Here is an 8,217-nt window from a genome sequence, read left to right on the forward strand (position 1 = left end):
CAGGGGCCTGAACCTCTCCACTCCCAATAATAACACGGGCCTGAACCTCTTCCCTTCCAATAATGACACAGAGGCCTGAATCTCTGACAATAATAACACAGGGGCCTGAACCACTCCCCAATAACACTGGATCCTGAACCCCCAGCAAAAACACAGGGACTTGAACCTCTCCACCATAAAAAATAACACTGAACTGAACACCCCATTAAGCACAGGGATCTGACCTCTTCCCCTCCCCCAATACCTCAACATACATGAACCTCATTCTGAGAGTATCCCTAAAGCCCCACCCTCTCCCAACACTGCCCAGAATTTTCAATTTGTCCCAGTATCCGAAGAGATTACACAAGCGCTCCTCAAATGAAAACTAAGCAGCCAATGTGGACCTGACTCACTGCAATCTAAGTTCCTAAGACTTGGTGCCCCAGCCATTGCCAAACCAATTGCTTCCATAGTCAACTCTATTCTGTCTGCAGGCCACATCCCAAAGACCTGGAAAACTGCCAGAGTTGTCCCAATCTTCAAAAGTGGGGACAAAAACACTGTCGTCTCGAACTACAGGCCAATCTCTCTTCTCTCAATACTATCCAAAGTTATGGAAAAATGTGTTCCCTCCCAATTAAGCTATTACTACACCAAGACAAATCTCCCTAGCCAATTCCAATCTGGCTTTCGCCCCAAACACTCCACGGTAACTCCCCTGCTAAAAGTTTGCAATGAAATCCAGTGTGGAATGGAACTGGGACAATTCACTGGTGCAATATTCCTAGATTTTGCAAAGGCTTTTGATACTGTTGATCATGTTATCTTGCTAAATAAACTCCAGTGCTCTGGAATAGGGAAGCATGCTTTAAACTGGTTTCATTCCTACCTATCAGGTAGATCCCAACGTGTCCATCTCAGGCTATAACTCCAACCCCTTGGATATCACCTGTGGTGCCCCGCAAGGCTCTGTTCTGGGGCCCCTACTCTTCTCAGTGTTCATCAATGATCTTCCTACAGCTTGTAAGGGAACTTCAATACACATGAATGCAGATGACACAAACTTATATGCACACAGCCCTAGCCTCTCCGACCGTGAACACATACTTCAATCTGACTTTTTGAGACTTCAAAATTGGATTTCTCAAAACAAACTGTTTTTAAACACTGACAAGACTGTAATAATGTTATTTGGGACCAGGTTACGGAGCTCCAGATGAGAACCAACACTAACACTACCTTAACTCCTGTTACTAGTTTTAAATACTTGGGCATGTGGTTTGACTCGCATTTAACATTTGGAATGCACATTGATACCCTGACATCCAAAACCTATGCCAACTTGGTGTACTTTACAGGAACAAATCATTCCTAAGTCTGCTGGTCAGAAAGCGTATCGCACAGCAGATACCAATGCCAGTTATCAACTATGGGGACATAGTATACGGATTGGCACCCCAAACCCACCTTAGCAAACTTGATACCCTCTACAATTCAATATGCCATTTTGTTCTCAAATGCAACTACAATACACATCACTGTGAAATGCTCAAAGCACTAGATTGGCCATCACTTGAGTCTAGGCGCAAAGTTCATCTTTCCTGTCCTGCCTTCAAATACTTTCTGGGAAAGCTACCCGTATCTGAACAAGCTCCTCACCCCTACCACATACAGCACTTATCACCTGAGATCTGACTCCAAAACACTGTTCATGGTCCCAAGATTCAGCAAAGTATCCGTCCACTCTTTCTCTTACCGTGCACCCCAAACCTGGACCAATCTACCAGAGACTCTCATGGCCTCCACCAGTTTAAATTCTTTCAAAACTAAAGCTGTCTCAAATTTTAATCTGGTCTGTAACTGTTACAGACGCCTATAATATATATTATATCTAACTGTGCATGCAATGTCTTGTATGTAATGTATACCCTGTTCACTTATGTAACTGTATTTGTAACTATGTACTATTTGTCATCTTAACTCTATGCCCAGGATATACTTGAAAACGAGAGGTAACTCTCAATGTATAACTTCCTGGTAATTTTTTTTATAAATAAATAATAAATACCTCGGAAACTGTCCAACAGGTTGTTTTCCACTTAAAGGTTCCAGCTATTCATCAAATTATCTGTGAGTTTTTGGCTCAGTAAAAGCATTGCAACAAGCAATGGATGTGGTCTGGGCTGAGGAAGAGACTCCTCTGCTACTTACCACGTAATCATTTTTCATGCACACCATACACCATACAGCTGTCATCCCCATATACTTGTGACGTTTGGTCTGTAGCTGAAGATCTTTCTGATGGGGTTTGCAAACCTGTCTCTGGATTATCACAATCTGCAGGATTTGTCAGAGTTTGTGTTTCTTGTAATATCTCAAACCTGTCCGAAAGACCTTTGTCAACCCAAAAACTTGTAATTGAATTTTTTTTTTGGACCATGTCCGCTCGTAGGGAGTAAATAAATAGAAACTGAAATACTTGTAGGTTTATCACGTCTCCACATTACCTCATGTTGCAAATGGACAGAATTCCAATAAATTCCAAAACATTTAATGTCAGAAACACAACTAAATCTTCAAGTCCAAGATAATCTTTCTATCAAGACAAAAGCTTGTCCCGTCTCATACCTCTGCATTTTGCATTAATACTAATAAAGCTTAATAACAAAGTCTCACAGCAAAGGATGCAGAGTTTTTCTTATATCTATTTGACACCTTCCACTTAGATTGTAAGCTCTTCTGGCATGGACTCCCCTTTTCCTAATGTTACTTTTACGTCTCAAGTGCTTATTCCCATTATGCTTGATATTATTATGTCACGTGTATTACTGCTGTGAAGTGCTATGTACATGGATGGCGCTATATTAATAAAGCTATACATACATACCTATGATGCCAGGTGTGCACAGTTAAGGAGGCTTCCCAACGAATGTGTGTGTTGTGTAGTTACAATTGTCCAAGTTCGCACAGAGCGTCACAATGACAGACATGACCACGATTACCTATTTAGCCTGTCCTCCCGAAATCATGGAAATTATTATACCAGGGTTGTCGTCAATGTACTGTGCCATACACTTATTAGCATCGTCTTTTATTTACATGGCTCCAACATATTCCACAGCGCAGTACACAGTAGGGGGTAAAGACAAGGACACAGCATAAAATACATCCAACAAATAGATAATGCGTTTCCCCATCCGAGACGCTTACAATCTAAAAGGCATTGGAGAGTGATGACAACATAGGTAGGGTTAGAAGACCACTCAGCATGGTATAAACCACAGAGCTGTCCGGAGAGTGTTGGATAGGTGTCTGTAAAGAGGTGGTTTTTGAAGGAACATTTGAAAGTGTGAATGGTGGGGAAAGAGCTTGATGGTGCGGGGTATGGAGTTCCACAGTTGGGGTGCAGCCCTGGAGAAGTCTTGGAGGCAGGAACGAGAGGACGTAATGAGGGAGGGTGAGAGCTGGAAGTTATGAGCCGAGCCCGAGTGTGGGAGAGTACTTGGGTAATTAGATTAGAACTGTAGAGAGGGCTTGCGTCATGGAAGGAGAACCAGTAGACGAGAACACCTTCAATTTGAGTCTGCAGGGTATGGGAAGTCAGTGTAGGGTTATGCACACTAAAGTTGCAGGCGTACAACGGTTAGTGAGGTAAACGGGCCATGCAACAGCATTTAGGATAAACACGAGGGGGGCAGTGGAACGACGTGGAGACAGAGCAGGAGCCCAGTATGGATATTAAAAGTGCATGAATGACAATTGATAATTATGAATATTTGAAGCATACTTATATAAAACCAATACGTAGAAGTTAGTTTTAAGTTATTTAAGTTTATTTGTTCTGGGTGATATTTTGTTTATTTTTACTTAATAATGTATATTGATTATGTAGGATACAATATTTGAAACTATAATATTTTACAGTTCACTAAAGGTTGCAATTATTATTTCAATAAAAAGATATTGCAAAAAAAAAAAAAGTGCATGAATTAGCGTTCCAACCCGGACGTCAGTCACAACTTCTGGTGTCCGTCGCCAAAACAGACCCCCCTGCTCCACAGGTAGGGACTATGGTAGAGGGGAGGCTGCTGAGAGACTGAGGGAGGGGGGGGGAGGAGGAGTTGAGACTGGGGAAAGGGGGAGGGGGGCTGAGAGACGGGGAGGGGGAGTTGAGAGACTGGGGGAGGGGTGAAAGAGATATTGGGGGGAGAGGGGAAGTGCATGTGTGAGAGAAGGGGCGAGATAAAGGTGAAGAGAGAAAGTGCGGGGGGGGCGGTGAGAGAGAGAACATACAAAAGATTCAACAGTGAGAAATCAGGCATAGAGTTATAATTATACGGAGGGGAAGTGAGTTCTGTTTCGGACATGTTGAGTTTGAGGCCGCGGTGGGACTTCAGGAGAAAACAGCAGAAGGACCACTAGTGACACAAGTCCAGAGAGAGTTCAGAAGAAGACAGGTATGATAAAGAATACATGAGAACATTCACGTCTCAGACAGGTCCCCAAACCTGCCTGTCCCCATAATCCACGGCAGCCAGGGATTCTCTGTAATGACATGCAAATGAACACTCGTTTGCATGTCACTACCCAGAATCCTATGCTGTGTGATTATGGAATGACAGGTTTGCTGACCCGACTTAGACATCTGAATGGGCCAATGTGTTTTTATCATTACTGTTCTCTGTACAGTATTCTTGCCCCTTTTCCTCACCATAACTTGGTAGAAGGAACATACAATATAATGCCAATATACTGACAGATGTCCCTCTGATTACTCATGTCAAGCTTTTTTTTAATGCAAGTGAAGATAGCAAGAATGAGATCGGAGGGCAGGGATTGGTTTAACTAAACGGGTTTAAAAGGCACCCAAAATAATTGTAATAAATGAATTTAGTAAATAACAGTTATGTAGGATTAGCATTTTAATAGTAACTAGTGAGGAAGTTTAAAAAGGAAGCTGGGACCATTGATTTGCTGATCATTTCATCTCTTGTCTTTTCTCAGGTAAAAAATTGTCTGTCTGTCCTGCAAACATCATACCCTGGTGTGTCTTAATTTAATTAATCTTTCACACCATTTGCTTTAACGTCCCTCACATGTGCTAATTAAGTTGGTTGGGCCAGCCAGGTGACTTTGTAAAAGTATATAAGTAAACTCACAGCAGCCATTGCTGCCTGCAGCCATGCTCCTAAGCAGAAATGCATTTAAGTAGAAATGTTTAAAGTAGTGAGGATGTTTAAAAAAGGAAGTTAAAGAAGTGGAAAAGTGGACAACACCTTCTGCTTCTGATTCCTGCATTTGAACTACGCTGGAAAGGAGGATATCCTCTATCCCAGACTGCACATCTCAGCACTTAACTATTGCTGTGATGCCACCTTTATTTTTTATATTTGCTGTGACCTCACTTCTTTTCAAAATTATGCACTTCCTTCCACCAGTCTCCTTATGTCTCTAACTTTATTCATATATCTCCATCTCTCCTTCCTTCACTTCACCACTTCTCAGTTCACATGAACTCCTTTCTTACCTGCGCCCTCTGACACCACACAGCTACACCCCCTTCACTAAAACACACCCCTACAAATCATCCTCACACATTCTCTTTCTATCCATGCTTCTGGGGATATCGCTCCCAATCCTGGTCCCTGCCTTATTTCTAGTTGCTCTCGTCCTCGCCTTCCACATGCAACTTCTACTCCTTCTGGTGTAAACCCCTCCAACCTCATACCGATTCCCTGCCACCCTCCCTCCTCTCTCCCTCCCGCCTGTGCCCTTTGGAATGCTCGCTCCCTTTCTAACAAGTTCCTCTCTGTACATGACTTCTTTCTCTCTCACTCCCTGCTTCTCTTTGCTATAACTGAGACCTGGCTCACTCAGTCTGATTCTGCTCTGGAAGCTGCCCTCTCTTATGGTGATCTTTCCTTCTCCCACACTCCGCGCCCTGATGGCAGGGGTGGAGGCGTGGGGCTGCTGCTCTCCTCTCTCTGCCGCTACCGAACCGTTCCTACTCCTCCCTCTCTTGCTTTTCCCTCCTTTGAGGTTCACACAGTCCAGATCTTCTCTCAACTCCCTGTGGCGGTCATCTATCGCCCACCTTCCTCTACTCACCCCCCTTCTGCCTTTCTCTCACTTTGAATCCTGGCCCTCTTTCTTTCTCTCCTCAGACTCCCCTGTTCTTCTCCTTGGGGACTTCAACTGCAACATTGATGACCCGTCTCTCCCTTGGGCTTCCCGCTTTCTCTCTCTAACCTCTTCTTTTGGCCTTCAACAGTGGACTGAAGCCAGCACCCACAAGGATGGACACTACCTAGACCTGGTTTTCAATAAAAACTTCTCTCTCGCCGATTTCTCCATTTCCTCTCTCTGACCATCACCTCATCTCCTTTTCTCTCTATCGCTTCTCTCCATCTCGCCCTCGTTTTTGCAGAAACCTGCGCTCTATTAACCTACCAGCTCTTGATTCCACTTTACGCTCCTCCCTCTCCTCTCTCAGTTCTGCTTCAGACCCTGATAACCTGGTCAGGAACTACTTTTCATCACTAATCAACACACACAAGTCTAACCTACGCCGACTCTTTTCTGTCTTTGACTCTCTACTCAGACCACCCTCGGCTGCCTCTTCTTCCTCCATCTCACCTCAGGACTTTGCTGACTTTTTTAAGGAAAAGGTGGAATCCATACGTCAGAACATCCCATCTGTTGCCTCCTCCCGTCCCACACCCCTTCCTAACTCTCCTCCTGCCTTTCTTGACTCTTTTTCCGCTATCTCGGAGGATGTGTCACTGTTGATCTCTTCTCCCTCTACCACTTGCCCTCTTGATCCCATTCCCTCCCATCTCCTAAAACCTCTTGCTCCTTCTATAATCCCTATGCTCACACAGATCTTTAACTCTTCCCTCTACTCTGGTACCTCTCCATCCTCCTTCAAGCATGCAACCGTTATACCATTTCTCAAAAACAGCAAGCTTGACCCTACCTGTCCTAACTATCGACCCGTCTCCCTCCTGCCTTTTGCCTCCAAACTCCTTGATCGTCTTGTATTCTCTCGATTGCTACACTTTCTCAACACCTATTCTCTTCTAGACCCTCTACAATCTGGCTTCCACACTGCTCACTCTACTGAAACAGCCCTCACTAAAATAACTGACGACCTCCATGCTGCCAAAGACAGAGGCCATTACACTCTGCTCATATTACTCGACCTCTCTGCAGCATTTGACACCGTGGACCACCCTTCTCCTTTACATTCTCCATACTCTTGGCATTCGGAATAAAGCTCTATCCTGGATCTCATCCTACCTCTCCCATCGTACTTTCAGTCTCTCCTTTGCTAACACCTCCTCCTCCTCTATTGATCTCTCTGTTGGGGTACCCCAGGGCGCTGTCCTGGGACCTCCATCTCTTTTCTCTTTACACACTCTCTCTAGGTGACCTAATCACATCTTTTGGGTTTAAATATCACCTCTATGCTGACGACACACAAATTTACCTTTCAACCCGACCTTACACCTGCTATACAGACCAAAGTTTCTGAATGCCTCTCTGGAATATCATCCTGGATGGCCATCCGCCGACTAAACTTAACATGGCAAAAACAGAGCTCCTTATACTTCCTCCCAAACCTGGCCCTACTACCTTCTTCCACATTACTATTGGAAATACGATCATTCACCCAGTAGCCCAAGCACGCTGCCTAGGGGTTACACTTGATTCCTCTCTCTCATTCTCCTCTCATATTCAAAACGTTTCTAAAACTTGTCGCTTTTCCCTCTGCAATATCACAAAGATACGCCCTTTCCTCTGTTACTCGACTGCTAAAACTCTGACTCAGGCCCTCATTCCCTCACGTCTCGATTACTGCAACCTCCTGCAGTCCGGCCTTCCTGCCTCTCACCTGTCGCCCCTACAATCTATCCTAAACGCTGCTGCCAGAATCACTCTACTCTTTCCTAAATCTGTCTCCGCATCTCCCCTCCTGAAATCCCTCTCCTGGCTTCCGATCAAATCCCGTATATCACACTCAATTCTCCTCATCACTTTTAAAGCTTTACATTCTTCTGTCCCTCCTTGCATCTCAGCCCTAATTTCTCGCTATGCACCATCCCGACTCTTGCGTTCTTCTCAAGGATGTCTTCTTTCTACCCCCTTTGTATCTAAAGCTCTCTCCCGCCTTAAACCTTTCTCACTTTCTGCCCCGCACCTCTTGAATGCCCTTCCCCTCAATACCCGACTAGC

Source organism: Ascaphus truei, chromosome 9 (genome assembly GCF_040206685.1).
Source record: "Ascaphus truei isolate aAscTru1 chromosome 9, aAscTru1.hap1, whole genome shotgun sequence".
NCBI lineage: Eukaryota > Metazoa > Chordata > Amphibia > Anura > Ascaphidae > Ascaphus > Ascaphus truei.